This window comes from Bubalus kerabau, chromosome 2 (assembly GCF_029407905.1).
Source record: "Bubalus kerabau isolate K-KA32 ecotype Philippines breed swamp buffalo chromosome 2, PCC_UOA_SB_1v2, whole genome shotgun sequence".
In the NCBI taxonomy this organism is placed as follows: Eukaryota; Metazoa; Chordata; class Mammalia; order Artiodactyla; family Bovidae; genus Bubalus; species Bubalus kerabau.
In genome coordinates, this window is record NC_073625.1 from 4,694,531 (window position 1) to 4,718,010 (window position 23,480).

At 42.6% G+C, this 23,480-nt stretch overlaps 1 long non-coding RNA gene across 1 annotated transcript in view; it reads left to right on the forward strand.

Moving 5' to 3' along the window:
• The first annotated feature begins 357 nt into the window (after positions 1-357).
• LOC129642944 (uncharacterized) overlaps positions 358-23,480 on the forward strand; it is an 88,419-nt gene continuing 65,296 nt past the window's right edge. Inside the window, exons 1-2 of the long non-coding RNA XR_008709953.1 lie at positions 358-1,437; positions 2,266-2,415. This is a non-coding gene — a long non-coding RNA (uncharacterized LOC129642944). The remainder of the gene's footprint in view (positions 1,438-2,265; positions 2,416-23,480) is intronic.

Below are 23,480 nucleotides of genomic sequence, written 5' to 3' on the forward strand. Positions count from 1 at the left end.
AAAAAGTAATTAACCATTGTGGAAGAGGGGAAGCCTATGTAATTCATTTACTAATAAAATATCCTTAAATGAGAGAACTAGAGAAATCATTTAAGTAGGTGAAGAAATCTATCTTCTTTCTTAAAAAATTGAAATAAAGTATGACTCAGATTTGTGACATTTCAACGTGAAGTCATAATCATCTCCCTTATCATAAATAATGGAAAAATCATTTTCAGGAAGAAAGAGGGTGCATACTTGAACAGATAAACAGTTTAAGGTTGTTTCCTTGTGTGTGAATCTGTTTTTCACAAAGCAAGGGTAAAATTATGTACATCTTTTCAGTTTGTTGAAGTAGAGATATTTGATTGAGGAAAAAGACCAATGACAATAGTATTTCACTGCAGATTTTCTTTATAGTTCTTTACATCTTCATGAAAATAATAAATGTTTAAAATATGAATGTATTAGGAAAGACTAGTTTGCATGTTTTTTCCCTAAGCCTTAAAAGAAATTCCTTAAATGATGTTTCATACTCTGGTAGAGAATTTTTCAGAAGCCAGTGTAAATAAAGTCGGGTATTCAAACTTGGTGGTTCTGTTGGGTTGTCAGTGACGCTGTCTTTTCACAGTCTTGTCACTGAGTAGAGTTTTTGCCTCTTGCAGCCAGCAGCAGCAGTGTGGACTGGCGGTTAGAGCAGATGGGGCCCACAGCTCGCGTCCGCACCTACAGCTGAGCTTCTCAAGAGCAAGACGGCTCTAGAACACTCGGAGACACACGTGCTCCAGAAGATGAGGAGCCTTACTGTTTAAACAGTGGCCCATCTAACAAAGTTTAAAACACTGTACCTGAAAAATATGCATAGTTTTTTTTAATGATCATTTTTCTCACAACCCCTTTATTTTTGTGTTGTAGTGTATAAAGATGTAATCTGGTAAGAGAGCATCAAAGAAAACATTAGAAAAGAAAATATTGGCATTCTAAACTTCAGTACACATAAACGTATTTCTCTGTATTTTCTAATAAGGTAAGAAGCTACATATATAGTAAAAAAAAAAAAAAAGAAAGAAAAGTTTTTCAGTATCCTCGGAACCTTCAGAGAAGACGTTTTTGTTTTGTTAAGAGACGTCTCAGCTTCTGAGTGAAGTTCCCTTTGAAGGACATAATGATAAATAATCGAGCGAATTTCAATTGTTATTTTGCCAAAAGGTATTGTCTGCGTTTTTGTGTTCGTTGTGACTTGTGAAATACAGCTGTGCCGTTGGCCCTAGCTAGCCAGGGCAGGGAAAAGACGAAGCCATTTCACTGCGGCTCTTGGTGTGAAAAGTCAGGTGCCGCGTGTTAATGGTTGTTAGTCTGTTAACTGCTCGCCTACCATTCCGGCTGAGGGTGGAAAAGTTATGGGCACGTCTCAGCCTGAATCACTGTAACCCAGAGATAATCTGGAAGATCTTTCTGGTAAGAATGGCTCTTTTTAACATATTGTTTAGATGACTTTGAAGATTTGAACTGCTTTTGTCTTTCTTTCTGGCATGTCTGTTGAGGGAAACCTACCATATGCTCTGAATTTCTTACTTTTTATTAAGTTAGGTTTGGTCTTGGTCTATAAACTGTAGATGAATAAGCCTGAAGTCTCTTTTAATAGAAACTTCTGTCTTTTTGTAGTCTAATGCATGAAGCTAATTCTCTCACACCTCTTATGCGCTAGCTATGCTGAGTTTTAATAAGTGTGTTGGTTGCTTCTGTAATCAAAATATAAATAAATTTCCTACCATAAATAATTTTATCCATTTTAATGTCAAAGGAGAAAATGGCCGGCTGTACTCCTATACCTTTAGAATCAAATACCATTTCATTTTCAGGCTTTTTTATTGAGGAATTTGCTGCACTGGAAAAAGTTTTTAAGTGAGCTATCATAAAGCATAAAATGAATTTAGAGCCTGTGAATGACAAATAAGATTTATCAAGCAGCAAAAAGCAAATTGGTACATTTAAAAGTTAATGGTATTTTGGAGTACCAAATTACAGTGGGGAGATGACAGAAATATTTTGAAATTCCGAAAAGCACCCTAAAGACTTGAAGTGTTTAACGAACCATATCATGTGGTATTATAATATTGGTTTACATTCCTTTCGGACTGTGATTGCATTAACTTATGTTTTCCAGAGGTGGGTATTTTTGAAAGGCGGCTGTTTATTAATGTTTTGTCATTTTCTTCATAAAGTGCAGTAATGGGCTGTAGCTGGCTAATTTAATCCATAATGCACTTTCATACTCTGTTGCAGGTTTTAAGCAGAAGTCAGATTGCTTTGTTACATTTAGGTATAGAACAAAGGCATTATGTCATTCTATATATCCACGTCTCACTGAGCTCCAAGAGGTACCAAAGGAGAGCCGCTCTGCCTTCCTTCGCCCTCTGGAAAGCCGTAGATGCCGTATGTACCTCCAAAGCAAACAAACGAACTCTCCATGCCTTAAGAAAGCCCCAGACAAGCCTGTGGCAGCATGAGAGCCTGGAGCTGACCCTGTCCTGGCTCTGCGCCCCTCTCAGCCTTCCCTAGCGTTCAGTCCCTACCATTACAGTCTCCTCTGATTCCACAGAAGTGAGTGTAAGGGTCTGTTGTTAGCGTGCAGAAATATTGACACCTCCAACGCTGTGGGCAGATAGTGGGAAAGGACCAGGTTTGTGCTGAATTTTCCCAGTCCCCAGGGTGTGGCCCACGCTGCCATCTCCTATGGTCAGGCTCCTATGGTCCTCTCCTGTGGGAGATGGGTGGGATGTCCTCAAGCAGGCCTGGCAGGAGGAGGAGATCTTGTTTCGATTCAGAAATTAGATGGTCTTTCACTTCTTATGTGATGACTCTGATATAGCATGACCCCAACTGAGCTGCCAGAGCACGGCCGTCCGCGGGTGGTTTTTCCCGCAGGCCCATTGGCAGAGAGCCCTGTCTGGTTGTGCATCGTTTCTACTCCGTGTTAATCTTCTCTTGATTTCGCCACTGACAGATTGGCACAGAGTAGGTGAATTTTGTTCATGGTATTTTAGGAGGATATACAAATTGAATACCTATTTGAGAGGATCTGAATGTCTTCTGAAGCTTAACTATTTGGAAACATCATAGTTGCTAAAGGGCCAAAGGTACCATTAAGAAAATCTTCCTAGAGTCTCAAAATTATATTCTAGAATCGCACTTCTAAATGTGTTTTCATTTTGTAATTGTATCTCCCTGTCCATGTTGGTGCGGGGTAGGGATATGGCGCAGTCATAAATACTTCTTATTTAGCATCATAATTCTGAGATGTGTGATGGCGATTGGGGTACAGAGCTATTCCTGAGATTCTACTTGTCTTACATATTAATATATTGAATGAAGACATTTGCTGAATTTTATGTGTTGGGACCACAGGTCACACAACAAAATAAAAATATCTCCAGGACTGTTATGTATAATATGATATTTTAGCGTCTCAGGAAGCTCAGCTTCAGATGATCTTAGTTAGAAGGTCAGGAAGCACTACAGTATAAAGAGCAAGTCCAGAAAGGCATTGTTTTTTCCCATCAGCTTAACCAAGACTCTTATCTGAGGCAGCTAACAATCAGCCCAAAGGACTAATTTGATTTTCGACTTCTCTTCCTTTCCTTAATAAGAATTCTGATAGAGGGATTAATTAGCAATAAAGCAACATGAGGAGGAGGGAAAGAAAATGAGGGCATAGATAATCCACAAACTATATATAATCATCCTTGCGTAATCAGAAGTTAACTATCATTAACATGACATTTGCTTTTAAAGCCAGGCAGAAAATTATGATTTTTGGCACTAAGCTAATCTTTAATTATAGCACAGTACCATTCTTCCCTTGTGTTAGTTCAGATAGCTATAAATTATATTAGTCTAGGGCTTTTGTGTCATTTCCTTTCCTTTTCCATGATTTATATAGTCGGAATACTGACCTATAATTAAGTGTACTTGAGAATGGTCTCTGGTTAATTAAATACTGTGGAGTGTGTAGGGTGTTCTTTGCCAAAATTCCAAGGAAAAGGCCATCCCTGGGTTAAACATCTACAAAGAGTCTGGGTAAATCTTCAGCGCTAGTCTTCTATGGCTGCTGAAGCTGTCATGAGAAGTAAAATTAAATCTTTATTGACTATTGTGTGTAAAAGAATGTAAGATTCATCTTTTTGTATAATTTAAGGATGTGACTTCAAAAAGTAATTGTCTCATTTGAGGCATGCCTGATTTTTAATAATGAGTAAAACAGATACATGAAAATGAAAAAAAAAAACCTGTCTTCCTTCCTCTCTTTATTTCTGTCCCTTTATCTTTCTCCGTAACAATTCTTCATTCTGTGCCAGAAACAACTAGTTGCCACTCAGTTTGATTCAATACAGTAAGTCCCTTTAAATACAAATGAGTTACATTCTGAGAGCATGTTTGAAATCCAATTGGTTCGTAAGTCCAACAAAGTTAGCCTAGGTACTGAACTAATACAATCGGCTGCATGTCGCTACCTTCACCCTTACTTCTGGACATGCTGGGATTGAAGTGAGGATTCCGTGCTGCTCTGTACTCTGTGCAGCGTGTGCGTGCTCAGTGGCTAAGTCTTGTTTGACATTTTGTGGCTCCATGGACTCTAGCCCACCAGCTGCAATAAAGTACACAAAAGCACAGCCGCCTGTAGAGGACCCACGCGCGTGAGCATGTGTGCCAGCCTCGTGAATCAGCTTGCACGATTGGACCTGTGCGTGTAGGCTTGCATCTCTGAAAGTTCACAATGTGAAGGCTCACACGTAGAGGACTCGCTGTACATTGATGTGACGCCGCCTCTGTGTACAGTGCTTAGGCGGGCCTGTTAACACAGGCAACTCTCACCTGAAGAGCCCACCCAGCTGCCAGAACTTGCCCTAAGTGCGAGGGTGAGTGGAGAACATCTCGTTTCCCATCCTTACCACTGTTTCCCAGCAACGCCTCCCCACCCAAATGCACATGTTGCTCCAAAGGATGTGGAGCTCGTTTCCATTCCAAGAGCCCAAGGAAAATCCTCAGACCCAGATCAAGAAAAGGGTGTGAAGAAGAGGGGAGGAGGGCAGGTAACGTGGGGGTGGGAAAGACGCTCTTTCCTCTGTGGTTTCAGCAGGAAGGACGCTCTGCCCTGCTCAGGGGCTGCATCAGCACGTCTGTGGGGCAGTTGCCCACCGCAGTTGGTCCTCTGTATACGGCACTGGCAGCTGCGTGGGGAGAGTTAGGTCTACAGATGTTTTATTTGGCATGCATTGTGTTTTTAAAAATTGATCCAACGTTTTAAAAATTAACAGATTTTCATCCCAATCCAGATGTCTAGCTTCTTTAGGAAAATCAGAAGACTGGCAACACCGCATCTGTATTCTCCAGACTAAACCTGGGGGTGACCAGAGGTGACAGGGTGGCCGTACTTACTGATGACCACTGGGATCTGGTGCATTACTGCCTGGCCCCCAGGTAGATGGAGCTTAGCCCTCTCCCCTCACCTGTCTCCTCACGCCCACACCCCTGCACAGGCAATGATGTGCTGGTTAGAGGTGATTTTTGGGAGGAGAGACGACTTGAGAGGTGATCAGATCAACTTTGGCTGGGTCAGTGTTATGACAAGGGTAAGGAGAAAGGCAAGGTAGCCTTCCAGGTTTAATTTGGACCATATGAAACTGATGCTTCTATAGGTCAGAAGCATCATGTTGGCACTTTTATATCTATTAATACAACCCACTTTCCTCCTGCTTTTCAAAATTTCTACTATAGCCCTGGGGTCTTCACTGTTCCATGGGATTTGTTAGAGAATGGTGTATTTTCCTTTTAGGTCCCGAGGACTTCTATGTTCCAGGCTCATATTTTAGGGAACAACACACCTTTTGATTTCCCCCACTGATTTTTTTTTCAGCCCAGCAGATACTCTGTTTCTCTCCAGTTAAAAATAATAATTTATAGACAGAATCACTGCCTTGTGATGCTAAGCTTTAATAACTGTGAACCCAGAAAGATTTTATATATATATATATATATATATTCATTGTGATAAAATGAACATAAAATTTACCATTTAAACCATGTAAGATGTACAGTTGATGACGTTAAGCTATCACAATATTGTGTAACCACTACCCCTGTCCATTTCCAGAACTTTTTGATAATCCCAAACAAATTCTGTGCCAGTCCTATAATAATTCTCCCATTCATTTTTCCCCACTGCCAGGTAACCCACGTTCTACTTTATTTCTCTGTGGAGTTGCCTGTTCTCAGTACTGCATATGAGTTGAATCATACAATATTTTTTTTCTTTTATGTCTGTTTATTTCACTCAGCATATTATTTTCAGGGCTCACTCATGTTGTACCGTGTATCAGAATCACATTTCTTTTTTCAGGATGCATAATATTTCATTGTTTGTATATGTCACATTTTGTTTATCCATTTATCTGTTGACGGACATTTGGTTTGTCCACTTCTTGGCTATTGTAAATAATGCTGCAGTGACTGCTGATATACAAGTGTCTGTTTGAGTCCCTGCCTTCAATTCTTTTGGGCATAGACCTAGAAATGGAATTGCTGGATCATATGTTCATCCCATATTTAACTTTCAGAAAAACTGTCTGTTCTATAGTTTTACAGACAAATACAAACTGTCTTACATGGTGAAGTTCAGGTCCTCACTCCCTTTTGTATTATAATAAAGCCAGGCTCTTTTTACCTTTTGCCATAAAAAATATTTGTCAGGTCAGAGAAAAGCAGATTTCTTCCTAAATATTCTCATCAAGAGTTTCATCACTGTCCAGTTTTGATAGACCCTACCAATTCAGTTTTCCAAGATCATACGTAGCACGTTTTAGTTTCAGATTAACTGTTCTGATAATGATATTTAGAACTTAAATTCTTCTGTGAAACCATCACAGCTGATGAGCCTATTCTTTGCACAGCTAATAAAGTTAACTCTGGATTCCTAGTCTGCTAATCCCAGAAGTTAATTTGTTAACACATTTGAGCATGTACCACACAAATGCCTGTATGTAATCATACATGAACACATGCGGTCTCAGGATGATAGGCGCACGCACGCCCGTGACGAGGAATAACCGGCGCACCGTGCGTCTGCGCCCGCCAGTGCCAGCTGTACCATGCCTGTCCTTGTAAGCAAATGCCACTCATTGTAGATACACGTTATGATTCTCATCGAAACAATGTCCTTACTCATTTCAGCACACTTTAATTTCGTTATGTAAATGAGCTTTGTGGATGGCAGCGTAGGGTTACAGTGAGCCCTGAAAGTCTTTTCGGCTGACTTTGGCTGCAAAGCCCTGATTGGCAGGAATGTAAACACGTCTCCTTTAAATGGTGGTGAGGTCTGTGTCTGTAGTCAAAGGTGTGGCTCGTGGGTTCAAGTTTTCATAGTACAAAGGGGTTTCATTTGCCAATTTAATATCAAATAGTCCCTTCTATTCAGCCGTGGAAATAATAGGAGCACATCCATGGGTGGGAGTTGCTTCACTGACTCAAAACACTCTCAGGACTGAGACCCAGGTCTGTGATGTTGGCAGTGTGGGGCGGAGACTCAGTGTGGGAAAGGAGGAGCTCTGTCTTGTGTTTAAAGATCTCAGTTAATCCCATTTCCTGTTGCATTTTGCAATCAGATGGGGGATCGGAAGGATTTTATATCAGTTTGCAAAGTAATTACTCAAGTGAACTGCCTTTCAACTAGCAACTCAGATTTCTTTTCCATCTAATTCCTTTCCTATGGTTTTTCCCCTTATCTTGCATCTCTGTAGCAATATTCTGCAAGCACCCTCCGTTAGCTGGCCCAAATTGAGTTCCTGCCCACTTGAGTTCCCGGTATAGCCAGCCAGTGTAATTTACCACATGCTGGGTGAAAGGCGTGGACCCCAGGATTTCATTTTACCCCTCGACAGTGATGGGGTCTGCAGACTGAGTAGGCTGTGCGATGACGAGTCTCTGGCTTTGGGGTCTGAATCTGTCCCTTACTGACTCTGTCAACTCTAGCTACTTAGTTAACCTCCTGGAGCATTAAATTTCCTCATCTGTTACGTTCTTCATGAGAATTGTAGGAATTTAGGGAGAAAATGAGGATTGGAACCCAGGGAGAGAAGATGGACAGTGAGGGATTATCTGAGATAGAGTTGCCCAAAGGACTTGTAAAAACAAAAGCAAGCAACATTAATTTTTAATTTGCTTATCATCCCTTGCTATAATGGAGCCAGGACGTTGTGTGGTTAAGTGGTAGAATTCTCACCTTCCATGTTGTAATGGAATCTCCTTCTTTTAGTAACACCTTGTTAAAAAATGTGTGTGTGTGTGTGTGTGTGTGTGTGTTGTTTTCATTGCTGATACTTTAGAATGGGGATGAATTTAAAGGGTGTTAACTCCTGAGCTAATAGAGCCTGGAGAAAGACAAGAATAGTCCTAGGTGAAACATGCAGTATCCTATATGGTACTCTATATGGGGAAGTGACCATAAACAAAAGTAGACTAAGTGATTGTTGGGGAAATGGAGCATTCCAGAGCATTCCTGGAGATACTGGACTAACTTAGGATTGACAGTTTTTTATTATGTCAAATGATATTTTTTAAAAAAACTTATTGTTTCTTCAGCGATTTTAAATGCAAAAAACTAAGACACAATCATAGAGCGAAAGAAATCCCTTTGCACTGAATAAATACAGCCTTATGTATTGTTCTTATCTTTGCTTCATTTTCCCATGGATTACCCAGCATGTCATTCTTAGACCATGTGAGAATCTTGAGTCAAACTCCTTTTAAAGCTAAGGAGACTGACATTTATATTAGGTAGATACCCAGTTTGAGGACTTCCAGGTGACTTGGTGGTAGAGAATCCTCCTGCCAATATAGGAGACACAGGTTCGATCCCTGGATTGGGAGGATCCCCTGGAGGAGGAAATGGCAACCCACTCCAATATTCTTGCCTGGAGAATTCTGTGGACGGAGGAGCCTGGGGTCTCAAAGAGTCAGATGCAACTGAGTGTGTATGTGTGCACACACAGCTGCCCGGTTTACGTGTGGGAGGCCCAACATCTGGGAGCAATTGCAAGTGTTACGTTTGTGGTTCTTTGGGTCTCATCAGATGTTCCCATGAGAAGGAAGTGCAGCTAATCAGGATCCCAGGCTGAAGGTTATAAATTTTTTCCTAAAGGGAAGACAAAGATTGTGCAGGATGGGAATGGTTTGGTCATACTGATATGGAAGCCTTCTTCGATGTTTTGGTCCTATATCCTCATTTTATAGACATTTTCATGTAAGTTTGGACATGTTAAGTGATTTATTCCAGCTCACACCGCTGTTTGATGGTAAAAATGAGACTGAACCAAGGTTTCATCTAGATATTCACCTGCTTTAACACTTCCCCAGGGCCACTGTTGCATGAGGCATTGAGAAGCAATAATAAGCCACATGGTTTTATAGCTGTGTTCATAATTGTTGAGAAGAAACCACTTAGAAAGCAACAAACAGATGCATCAGACTTTAAATTTGAAATGGACTTTGGGTTTGTTTATTCTAATTTGTATTTAAGGTAATGAGGCCCTAATCTAATGAAGTTACTTGGAATGAACAGATTTGAGCAATTCTGATGTTCAGAGTCAACAAGACTTGATGTCTAGTTTGCCATGGAGGCAAAGGTGTACTTGAATTAAGAACTTGGGAGCAGAATAGCACAGTCATTAAAAACATGTTCTGCACACTATTTACAGTAGCTATGATATGGAAGCAACCTAGCTGTCCATCGACAGATGAATGGATAAATAAATTGTGGTACGTATATACAACAGAATATTACTCAGCCATAAAAAGGAACACATTTGAATCGGTTCTAATGAGGTGGACAAACCTAGAGCCTATTATACAGAGTGAACTGAGTCAGAAAGAAAAAAACAAATATCATATATTAATATGTCTGTCTGTGTGTGTGTGTGTGTATATATATTTAGAAGGATGGTACTAATGAGCCTATTTGCAAGGCAGCAATGGAGATGCAAACATAGAGAACAGATTTGTGGATACAGTTGGGGAATTAGAGAGTAGGGCAAATTAGGAGAATAGCATTGAAACATATACTTTACCATATGTAAAATGGATAGCCAGTGGGAATTTGCCTTATGATGCAGGGAGCTCAAACCTAACGCTCTAGAGGAGGGGGATGGAGTGGGAGGTGGGAAAGAGGTTCAAGAGGGAGGGGATGTATGTATATTGAAGGTCGATTCATGTTTGGCAGAAGCCAGCACAATATTGTAAAGCGATTAGTCTCCAATTTAAGGAAAAAAAAACACACACACAGGCTGCAGAGTTCTCTGCCATTACTATTTGACGGACCTTGTATCGAGTGACCTTCATTTACTCATCTGTGAAATCAAGATAATCTCAACTTTCAGAGTTTTGTAAGAGTGCTATTACATTCTTTACACTATATTGCCTGGCCCAAAGTCGGTATTATTACCAAGAGCATAGTGGTATTGATTTATGAGAAAAAGTAAGATGTGTTGATTTAGGGAAATTCTCCCATTAACTCATGGATTCAATTTTTGATTTATTAAGCTGCTAGAACCTGGCTACACCAATTATCCACACTTTTACAAAGTGAAGTCGCTCAGTCATATCCGACTCTTTGCAACCCCGTGGACTGTAACCCACTAGGCTCCTCCATCCATGGAATTTTCTAGGCAAGAGTACTGGAGTGGGTTCCATTTCCTTCTCCAGGGGATCTTCCCAACCTGGGGATGGAACCTGGGTCTCCTGCATTGCAGGCAGACGCTTTACCGTCTGAGCCACCAGGGAATCCCAATATGAGAAAAAGTAAGATGTGTTGGTTTAGGGAAATTCTCCCATTAACTTAGGGATTCAATTTTTGATTTATAAAGCTGCTAGAACCTGGCTATGCCAATTATCCATACTTTTTCTTGTATCCCCATCATCTCAGAGCTTTTTAACTATTAAAAAAATTAAGGGAATAAGAGTCAATTTCTGCTGCCAAGTTTTGGAATAAGAACCAATGACACCTGAATAGGAAGACCATTGAGTTCAATACAGGAAAAGAGTGATCTCTGTAGATCATGCAGGGTTGGATATGAACACTAACTGAATAATGCAGAGAGGGTGTCTTGATTCAGATACTGAAAGCAGACTGTGCAAGGGCGAATTCTGTTGAGGTGATCTTAGTTGGTAGCATTGGTTTGTAAAATACTTCTGAGTTTAGGGGGAGCAATAGTAACCAAAAGCATGCCATAAAACAAACTTCTATTTCCTTTTATTGCACTTGGTGAAGGTTATTAAGAATGTAATTCTTTCTGCTTGCTATGTGATTAGCAGCCGAACCTTTTGGGGGTAAATTTCCATTGCTACGCTCTTGTTATCGCAAATGGAATTTGCATGCCTAATTCTCTTCCCTCCATATTGAATCCATACCCCTTCAGGTCTAACGGCATGCTAAAAATGATTCCAAATCTCCAGTGTTGATTGTGGGCCATATGTTAGCACTAATTATATAAATGAGACTTGGTGGAAATGTGACACGCTAAGCGTTCCGAGCTTAAGGAATTACCTAAATGAATTCTAGCTCGAGTCAGCGCAAGCAGAGGCAAGGAAACGCGGGCGCAGGTTTTGAGCAGATGTTACCAGGTCTGCGCGGCTCCTCACTGTCTTTATTTGTCTAACTATAAGGACTGCCGATGGAACATTATGTCAGAATAGTTTAAGGTGCCATTTCTCTGAAATTTGCATTTTGCACCTACAGATGGATCCGTTTTCTGAGTAAGCAGAGTGGAATGACAGAGTATCAGAGATTAGAATCTGCAGTCGTGCTGTGAGTTTGAGAATTTAGCATTCATTGGGCCCAGTTGCCGATGTCATTATGGCACTGAGGCTGGGGACTTTCTAGAAGGACATTTCATGTCAATATCCAACACTCCTGAATTTTAATTTTCAAAATTCAAGTGAGAGAGAAAAAGAATGGCTCTGATTCAAAGCAGAAATTGAATTGCAAAATTGTGACGTATGTTTTCTCCTTGTGTATGACAATTAAATAAGCTAGTGCCAGGCATGCATTGATTATAGAGGTTCTAGGAAACTTCAGGGGGCTCCCCAAGTGACGCTAGTGGTAAAGAACCCACCTGCCAATGCAGGAGACTTAAGAGACGTGGGCTTGATCCTTATGTGGGGAAGATCCCCTGGAGAAGGGCATGGCAACTCTAGTATTCTTGCCTAGAGAATCCCTTGGACAGAGGAGCCTGGCAGGCTACAGTCCATAGGGTTGCAGAGTCGGACACAACTGACGTGACTTAGCATGTATGCATGGCAGCGTTCAGGTCCTAAGTCGTGTCAGGAGGGGACTTCAGCTCACCCCCTTTTCCTGGAAATCATGAAGTTTCAAATGTGTCAACAATGGCTGTGGTAAACCTCACTTATATCCTTGTCTCTCTTCCTTACAGACTTCTTGAGATTATGATTTAAAATTGGCAAGAAAGCAGCTGATTGGCAACCAATCCCTAATCACTAAGCACACTTACAGCATCCCTCTAGCCTGACATTCATGTCCCACGGTCCTGTCTTCTCACATGTTTTCTACAGACTTTGATCCCCTTGAGGACGTCAAGTCTCCCTTTTCTTTCTTAGCCCCCAACATAAAGTCCAGTTCTTGACACACAACCAATATTTATTGAATTAGTATTGCTGAAACCATAGAAATAGCTAACATGCATTGAGGACTTACTGTACTAAATATTTGGCCAGCATCATCTCATATCCTCTTATTTTTAATCCACACTGCTATGTTCTTAGAAGGGTGCTACTCTCATGGCTTTGCAGATGAGGAAACCGAGGCTAAAAAAGATTAAAACTGTTAGTTACTCATTCGTGTCCAACTCTTTGTGACCCCACAGACTATAGCCCACCAGGCTCCTCTGACCATGGGATTCTCCAGGTGAGAATGCTGGAGTGGGTAGCCATTTCCTTCTCCAGGGGATCTTCCTGACCCAGGGATCCAACCCTGCATTGTAGGGGATTTTTTTCTGTCAGAGCCACCAGGGAAGCTTAATAAAGTTTAAATGGCTTGCCTAAATCACAAAAATAAAAGCAGTAGAAGTGGAATTTGAATGTAAAAACATTTGAGTGACCCATGTCCATCTGTAGGGTATGGATTCTGCCTTTTAGATACCTCTTTGCTGAGTTCACCTCATGCGAAGAGTTGACTCATTGGAAAAGACTCTGATGCTGTGAGGGATTGGGGGCAGGAGGAGAAGGGGACGCCAGAGGATGAATGGCTGGATGGCATCACTGACTCGATGGACGTGAGTCTCAGTGAACTCCGGGAGTTGGTGATGGACAGGGAGGCCTGGCGTGCTGCGATTCATGGGGTCGCAAAGAGTCGGACACGACTGAGCGACTGAACTGAACTGAACTGAACTTGCTGCGTTCATTGTTCTCACATCCACATCTCTTGAGTATATTCTTGAGGGTCGGTGTTTGTTTCCTCGGGTGAGGTGTTCTGTGTGTTTCTTAGCGCAGTGGTGATCTAAGTAGAATGGGTCTGAGTGCACTCGATCATCTGGATGGCCATGCTGTGGTGGTGTTTCACTATCATGTTAGTGCCGACCAGTATTGCTATAATTGTAGGACATTCTCAGGGAGCAACAGAGGCAGACGAAATATGGAGATAATAATGTGTTTCTGCCAGTGAGGTTTCCACAACATAAAGGGTTGTGGAGTGGTTTAAATTCAGAACTAGAGAGGAAGAAATTAGCTTCTGCAGAGCAGAAAGCAATGGTGACGTGCCAATGCCACAGAAGCTGCGCCTGACCAGGCAGGCAGGCCGTGTTCACACGGGGAACGGGCACGGCTTCAATAAACTAATATTAACCATTATATCGAAGAGAGGTGGTTTTTAATTTCTTTTATAATCTTACATATTTTTTTCTTTATAACCTTATTTTGTTTATGGGATAGAGCTCTTCAGACATAAGGAATTTACAGGTTCATGTTTGTGCATATAGACGTAATAATAAACTGAATCTGTGAAGATTGGGGGGGGCGTAATATTTTTTTGGTTCTTTTCAGATTTTTTCCTTCTCAAAGGAATCTGTATACTCTTTGAGGTGTGAGTATCTACATGAGCCTGTGGGCATCATATGAGCCCCAGGGATAAAACTGAAACTAGATCAGTATAACGCTTGTGTGAGTGAGTGTGTGTGTGTGTGTGTGTGTGTGTCCGCCCGTGCACGCACATGTGCTTGTATCCATGGAACATAACTGGTGGCAGTGGGAGTTTGGAGCAGTGTTGGCTAGCATCTTATGCGGCCCAGCTATTACTCTTGACACAAGCAACAGTTCCTGATGCAGCTTTGCTGAGCCATGTGGTTTTTCAGTGCGTGCTTGTGTTCTCAATTACTACTGCACCAAAGAAATACGGCTTCTTTGAACCAGTGTATTTCCAGAATCTTATTCTTCATGACTCTCTTTTGCCAGAAAGTGAAAGGACATGCCTTCGGCATGTTTGGCCACTGTAGTATCTTTATATGTGGGCCTCCGGCCACTGAACTGCAAACCTGAACAAGATGTCTCTCTTGTCCTCCTTGATGCCATAATTCCATTTGGTATTACTTCTCTCTGAAGTCAGTAAGGCATCCATGGGGCTTAGGGATAATGAGCAATGGGACCAGTTCATAGTAGTTAATATTCTGCTTTTAAGTGGACACTAATTCACACCTGGAAGTTCATCTGCCACTGTTCTCCATATAAACCCAGACTGTAATGCCTCCAGGCCAGAATACTGGCATGCGTAGCCTTTTCCCTTCTCCGGGGGATCTTCCCAACCCAGGGATCGAAACCAGGTCTCCTGCATCACAAGCGGATTCTTCACCAACTGAGCCACAAGGGAAGCCCAATAATGCCTCAAGTTATGCCAAAAATCTCAAAATGTTTATTTAAGCATACTTATAATTCAATAGAATTACAAGAGAAAAACAATAGAGTGGGAAAGACTAGAAATCTCTTCAAGCAAATTGGAGATATCAAGGGAACATTTCATGCAAGGATGGGCATGATAAAGGACAGAAATGGTATGGCCCTAACAGAAGCAGAAGAGATTAAGAAGAGGTGGCAAGAATGCACAGAAGTATATAAGAAAAGTCTTAATGACCTAGATAATCACGGTGGCATGGTCATTCACCTGGGGTCAGAGGTCCTGGGGTGTAAAGTCAAGTGGGCCTTAGGAAGCATTACTATGAACAAACTTAGTGGATGTGATGGAATTCCAGCTGAGCTATTTCAAATCCTAAAAGATGATCCTGTTAAAATGCTGAACTCAATATGCCAAGAAATTCAGAAAACTCAGCAGCGGCCACAGGACTAGAAAAGGTCAGGTTTCATTCCAGTCCCAAAGAAAGGCAATGCCAACAAATGTCCAAACTATTGCACAATTGCACTCATCTCACACACTAGCAAAGTAATGCTCAAAACCCTTCAAGCAGGGTTCAGCAGTACATGAACCAAGAATTTAACAGAGGAACCAGAGGTCAAATTGCCAACATTCTTTGGGCTGTAGAGAAAGAAAGGGAATTCCAGAAAAACATGTACTACTTTATTGATTACGCCAAAGCCTTTGACCGTGTGGATCACAACAAACTGGAAAATTCTTAAAGAGATGGGAATACCAGACCCTTACCTGTCTCCTGAGAAACCTGTTTGGAAGTCAAGAAGCAACAGTTAGAACCAGACATGGAACAACATACGGGTTCCAAATTGGGAAAAGAGTAATTCAATGTCACCCTGCTTATTTAACTTATATGCAGAATACATCATGTGAAATACTGGGCTGGATGAATCACAAGCTGGAATCAAGATTGCCGGAAGAAATATCAACAGCCTCAAATATGCAGGTGATACCAGTCTAATGGCAGAAAGTAAAGAGGAGCTAAAGAGCTTCTTGATGAGGTGAAAGAGGAGAGTGAAAAAGTTGGCTTAAAATTCAACATTCAAAAAACTAAGATCATGTCATCTGTTCCAATCACTTTATGGCAAATAGAAGGGGAAAAAGTAGAAACAGTGGCAGATTTTATTTTCTTGAGCTCCAAAATCACTGCATATGGTGACTGGAGAAGTAAAATTAGGAGAAGCTTGCTCCTTGGAAGGAAACTATGACAAACCTAGAAAGTGTATTATTAAGAAGCAGAGACGTCACTTTGCTGACAAAGGTACATATAGACAAAGCTATGGTTTTTCCAATAATGATGTATGGATGTGAGAGTTGGACCGTAAAGAAGGCTGAGCGCCAAAGAATAGGTGCTTTGAAATTGTGGTGTTAGAGAAGACTCTTGAGCGTCCCTTGTACTGTAATGAGATCAAACCAGTCAATCTTAAAGGAAGTCAACCCTGAACATTCATTAGAAGGACTGATGCTGAAGCTTCAACACTTTGGCCACACAATGCTGGGAAAGACTGAGGGCAAAAGGAGAAGTGGGTGGCAGAGGATGAGATGATTCGATGGCATCCCTGACTCAACGGACAAGAATCTGAGCAAACTCCGGGAGATGAGTGAAAGGCAGTCCTGCTGTGCTGCAGTCCACGGGGTCGAAAGGGTGGGTCCTGACTTAGCAACTGAACAGCGGCAGTAGTTCAAGTGGTTGTGTGGGTCGTGGACAATATTTTTATCAGTTCAACCTTATTTTTACTAAAACTCAGCCAGTTCAGAATGATAATTAACAACCAAATCGATAGAAACTGAGAGGGTGTGGGAAGCTGGGGGAGAGACAGTGGGTAGTCAAGAGTACCAGTTAGCTCGGTAACCTCCTTTTCAACAAAGTTCTGCATTCTGCATTCTTTGTTTCAGATGAAGTTACCATCTAGCTAGATTTCAGATGTTTCTGCTATAGTACAGTATATGCAGTCTTGGAAAAACCTGGGGTTCTGAAAAATGACATGGGTAATGGCAAGGCTCATGGGAAAACAGTGTTAGAACAGACATCTCAGAAGATACGTGACTTTGTAATCTCAGCATGGAAATGCCTAATTAAAGTTACTAGTGCCATTGAAGAGTATATCATGAGAAATCCTGGGCTGGAAGAAGCACACGCTGGAATCAAGATTGCCGGGAGAAATATCAATAACCTCAGATATGCAGAAGACACCACCCTTATGGCAGAAAGTGAAGAGGAACTCAAAAGCCTCTTGATGAAGGTGAAGGAGGAGAGTTAAAAGTTGGCTTAAGACTCAACATTCAGAAAACGAAGATCATGGCATCTGGTCCCATCACTTCATGGGAAATAGATGGGGAAACAGTGAAAACAGTGTCAGACTTTATTTTGGGGGGCTCCAGAATCACTGCAGACGGTGATTGCAGCCATGAAATTAAAAGATGCTTACTCCTTGGAAGGAAAGTTATGACCAACCTAGATAGCATATTGAAAAGCAGAGACATTACTTTGCCAACAAAGGTCCGTCTAGTAAAGGCTATGGCTTTTCCAGTGGTCATGTATGGATGTGAGAGTTGGACTGTGAAGAAACCTGAGTGCCGAAGAATTGATGCTTTTGAACTGTGGTGTTGGAGAAGACTCTTGAGAGTCCCTTGGACTGCAAGGACATCCAACCAGTCCATTCTGAAGGAGATCGGCCCTGAGATTTGTTTGGAAGGAATGATGCTAAAACTGAAGCTCCAGTACTTTGGCCACCTGATGTGAAGAGTTGACTCATTGGAAGAGACTCTGATGCTGGGAGGAATTGGGGGCAGGAGGAGAAGGGGACGACAGAGGATGAGATGGCTGGATGGCATCGCTGACTCGATGAACATGAGTCTGAGTGAACTCCGGAAGTTGGTGATGGACAGGGAGGCCTGGCATGCTGTGATTCATGGGGTCGCAAAAAGTCGGACATGACTGAGCGACTGAACTGAACTGAACTGAACTGAACTGCGGGCCATTGAAAAGACATGCCTGATTCCTCATAAAGGAGTGCTGTCCATACAAGATGTTGCTATGAAGAAAAGTGAGAGTTACTTGATGCTAGGGCTCAGGCTGTTGAGTTACAGAGCTCATTTTAAGTGGGGAGACCCGCATGGTTAGTCTTTCTAAGACAAAGCACACAGGCAGTCTGAGCTGAGGGGCCTGGGTGAATTGTGTCTAGTACAGCATTCTCCCACAGCTCCCTGTACTGTAATATCTTGAGTTCAACTGCTGTAACTGACTGAAAAATATTAATGTACCAAGGAAAGCCACATACAAACCTGTGTAACTTCCTCCTTAATGCCTCTGCCGACCAGTCCCATAGTGCTAATTTGTGTTACAGATGCATATTTTGTAGCAAAAAAATAAAATAAAAAGACTGAGTGGATCAGGATATTGGGAGGATAATTCATTTGATTGAATCTTGGACATTTTATGTTTGAAGAAAATTGTGGCTTCATGCTGAGAAATAGAACACATGTAAATTATGAAGTCAGTCTAAGGGAGCCCCAGGCTAGAAACGGACAGCTCCTCCTGCATGGAAACATGCACATCTTTATTTATGGTCTCCTCCGTGGCCGCAAGGGAGGCTCACATATACAGATAACCTGCAGTCCATTGAGTCGGGTGGGGTCTGAGTAGCTTGGTTGGTCTCATTACCCTAGTAAAGCCTAGTCCTTAACCACAGCAGTAAGGCTACAACATTTTTTCAGAAGGTGGCTACGTGAGTCGCACACATGGACGTCTCCTCAGCTTCCTCTTTGCTCCACGACTCAGTGCTTGTGTCTCAGGCCAGCGGGCTGGAGGAGTGGTGCCCAGATCATTAGAGATGGTTGAAGAGGTCTGTGAGGAGGAAGCAGTGGCGGCCTCAGGACTTAAATTTCCATGTGCTCATTGGAGTAGCATCAGTTATAGAAGCAGACGTTTCAGTCCACACACCAAGGTCACAGGTGCAAGGCTTTGTCCCGAGGCCACAGACACACAACCCTATACCAAGGTCATCTCCAGAACTGACCAAGCCCCATGGCAACTCTTGCCATGAGCTCCCCCTGACGTAAACCAGCCAGTACCCTGACCCCATATTAGGTAAAAATACCCACCCTATGACCAACCCTATAGCACCCTAAGCCACCACCTAATACCATCCTTCCAGCAGAAATTTTCTTTGTTCTGAAGCTCTAAAAATTGGCTAGTAGCCCACCATGAAAGCATCGGCTCTCCCTTGAACCTGCCCGCTATTCTAACAGCATCTCCTGCTCTAATAAACTCTCTTCTCCTCTCATTCTGCCTCGTGTCCGGAAATTATTTTCCAGCCTGCACACAGACTGTGACAGGTAGAAGGGGAGTCAGAGGTAGATGGAGGAAGAAATGCAGACAACAGCGGAATTCTGGGTTCCGGTCCCAGCTCATGCATTCCAGATGAGCAGCATCCTCCTCTGCAGGATGTGGACAGTCAACCACGGGGACTGTGGATGAGAAGAAGCTGAGAAGACATGCGTTTATTCCCATCCTTGCCATTGGCTTCCTTGATCTTATGCTGGGAAACCTCTGGAGCTTCTCTTCTGTTTGTGTAATCAAGGCTGAAGGACATTCAAGAGGCAAAAGTGCTCCCATGCTGCATCTCATTGTTGTTCAATGCTCCGTCCATATTGCCCGTCTGATCATCTCCTTTACCTGGTCCCAGGTGGAAAGCACTCTTAGTTGCCCTCGGTTCATAGAGCAAAGTCAAGGGATGCGCCCTGGTGCTGCCAAAAGATTGCGATCTTCCCAGCCCACCTTACTGCTTGGCTCATGGCACAGCCACCCACAAACTCGGGAGGCCTCCATCTGGCCTCGGATCTGCAGCTCCTCGGTGTCAAAGCAACACAGCTGCTCCCACTGGAGCTGATGTTGACCCCCAGCTGCTCGGTCCTTGAGAGGGGACAGTCAGCATTCTCCCAAAGCCAAGCTGCAGAGGGCACTACTTAAGGGAGCTGTCACAGAGCACACCCGAAGAACTTCCCCTAGGATGTGGGGAATATGTAATTCTCTTTCTCCCCTAGAGCAGATTGTGCACAGGGTGGACCTCCCACTCACCTGCTAGGAAGAAGGTGCACAGCACAGGTGAGGCTCTAGCTGGGTTAAAGACAAAGTGTCCAAGTAACTAATATAATAGCAATTTATGAAATTGTTTGTATAGAACAGTTTCATGCATTTTTATGCTTATATAAGGACCATGCTGTCTGGCTTAGCAGCAAAGAATCTGCCTGCAGTGCGGGAGACCTGGGTTCCATCCCTGGGTCGGGAAGATCCTCTAGAAAAGGGAATGGCAACCCACTCCAGTATTCTTGCCTGGAGAATCCCACGTACAGAGGAGCCTGGCGGGCTATGGTTCATGGGTTCACAAAGAGTCAGACATGACTGAGTTACTAACACTTTTTCATTTTTCACAAGGACATGTTACATGAAAATAAAAGCAAAATATTGCTATCAAATTTGAAAATGATAATATATGTTTCTTGAATATTTCCATCTGATCTAAAAATTGTTTAGACCTGTGTAAGCATTGTTGGGAATAGCCTCTGTGTGGGACATTCTGGGATGGAATAAAGAAGCCTGTAATTCCAAAAGCTGCTTTATAAATTGGATGCTTCCTGAATGGAATGGATATGAGATGAATTTGATTTGTGTCTTTAATTTTTCCACCAATATCCAGCAACTGGTTAGAAAATACCAGGCTTGGCTGGCACAGGTGTAGATAGGAGATTCACCAGCCAGTCACATCCTCCCCGCTTTGGGAGCCTCTCAAGATGGGAGGGCAGAGGGAAGGGGCTGATCTCAGCAGTCCAACAGTGTGTAACACAAGTGTTGTGCCATTGAAATGCTAATGCGGGTGAGCATCGCTTTGTAAGATTCACATTGTTAGGAGGCAGACGAACCACTTGAATCACATAGCCTGATTTTTATGGGAGACCTCTTATTTTATTCTTTGCGTATTTCATTTTCATCCTGTGTTTTCTTTGGAATTAATAGAGCCTCTTAAAAACTGCTGTCTATAAATTTTCTCTCCTACATATGTCTCGAAACAGTTTCATTTCTTCATTTAAAACATTACAGCCATTTCAAAATGCCCTATTTTGTATTTAATTTCACCATCTCATATAAAATACATGTTCTCCACATAATTATGTAAAAATGGGTTTGCAAATGCCCTAGAGATCCATATGATGGGCACATTATAGGATTCTAAGTAATAATAATCTCCTGTTTACATGAGACCTGATTTTCATGCCAGTTTTTATACTCTAATATAGCTGGAACATGGCTTTGCTCAAATATGCCAGTTTATTCTGGTCCATGAAATACATTTGAAATATCACAGATTAGTTTGCCTGGCAGAATGCACAACTACATCTGATATTTTAGAGGCGAACATAATGGAGCCAGAGATGGGAACCACTGTGTCCTGTTTGCTGTGAGCAGAGCTAAAAAGGCCCAGCAGGGTCACTAGAAGACCCAAGGTGCAGACAGGAGTGGAGGAAGCCGAAAAAGGAAAATATAAATTGAAAGGAGTAGGCAATTAGGCAAGAGGAAAAAAAGAAAAAGAATCGTATTATATAAAAGAGAGCTTGTGCACACAAGCTCCATTGATGCAAAGAAATCAACGTGGTTTTCAAGTATGGTCCCTGGATCCTCAGCATCAACGTGAGTCAGAAACTTGTTAGAAGTGCAGATGCTCCTGGTGCCATTCCCTGTCCCCATCCTGAATCAGTCTATACGTAAGGGGCCTGGGGAGGTGGCCAAGCCTTCCAGGCGATTCTGATGTGCACTTTTGTTTGTGAACGACCAGTCTCCTGGAAGGTCCCAGCAGATTCTGCATGGCATGCTGGGTGCTTGAGGGGCCGTGTAGCCACGTGGAAGGACACGGAGCCCAGTGGCAGGACAGGGAGAGTCAGGGACCCGCAGGACCTGAGGGTGGAGAGCGGACCCCCCAGTGGAGGTCCAGGGGAGAGTTGCTCTCTGCAGAGCTAGTGTCTCGAAAGCAGCACCTTTTTGGTGACCTCTAAGGTGACTGTGTCATGACAGAGTTAAGCCAGCCGGAGGAACCATTTGAGACACGGAGTCCAAGGAGCAGGAGAGGAGGAGGAGAACAGGTGTCCGCTGTACCCACTCAGTGAGGGCCGGTCCTGTCTCATGACACATCCCCACCCAGCCTCAAGTTCTTGGTGCCAGCCACTGCTTCAGGAGGAGCCGCAGGAAGGAGGATCCAGGCAGGGCAGAGGGACATAGTGTCCTGGGGGACTGGGAGGGAGTCAGGGGAGCCTGCACACAAGTGATGACGGGGTAATGTCAGAGACGTGGCCACGTGTGCAAGGCTTAGGAGTCATTGGACACCCGAGATACACAATGATGTTATTTGGGTCTTGTGGGAATTAAAATGCCTGTGGAAGTTTTGTGAAATCAGTGTTCCCAGCAACAAAGTTTTGGGCCCCACAGTAAATGGGGTCAGTACCTTCTTATCCCCTACGAGAGGACCATCTCTGGTACATTCACTCTGAAACACCTGCCTTCAGTCTGGCCCAAGGGACTTGTTTGGATGTTTGAGAGAATGAAAATCATCTAGTCAATAAGAAACGGATGCCAGCAACCCCGACAAAGGCAGAAGATGCAAGAGGAGTGATTCTCTTCCTTCGGGCATTCGCTCCTCTGTTTCATGTTTGTGAAAATATTCAGGACAAACGATTTATCATTTAACCTTAGCCAAGAGGAATTTGACTCATGTTTGGTTTCCTAGAGAGAATTAATTTTGAAAATTTGGAATACGGGAAACATGGTAATACTCTTGCTGTAGGCAGTGCATTGAAGTTGGCCTTGTATTTTGGGGTGATTTTCAAAATATTTTCTCTTTAGTTTAGCTAGATAGAAACAAGTCATTCAGCCTTTTCCATAAGCTTCCTTTATTAAAAACTAGCATGTGCTTCTTTCAGTGCTTTAAACAATGATTAGGGGACTTTCCTGATGACCTAGTGGTTAGGACACGGCCTTCCAAGACAGTGGGCACACGCATGCCTTGGCCCACATGCCTCTGGGCCAAGAAACCAAAGCATAAGACAGAAGCAATGTTACAGCAAAATTCAATAAAGACTTTAAAAAGGATGGTCCTTATAAAAAGTCTTCTAAAAATGATTAGGGAAATGTATTATAAATAATGTTTTCATTATGTATTATTTGGATGAGTTTTCCCCTAACTGTCTGGGATTCCCTGGTGGCTCAGACGGTAAAGAGTCTGCCTGTAATGAGGGAGACCCGGGTTCGATCCCTGGGTCAGAAGATCCCCTGGAGTAGGAAATGGAAACCCACTCCAGTATTCTTGCCTGGAAAATCCCATGAACGGAGGAGCCTGACCGGCTACAGTCCATGGGTCACAAAGAGTGAGACACGACTGAATGAGTTCACTTTCAGTTTTCCCCCAGCTTTACAGAATGAAATGCACACACGTTTCCTGAGATTTTTAAGCTTGTCTTTGAACCTCTCTAA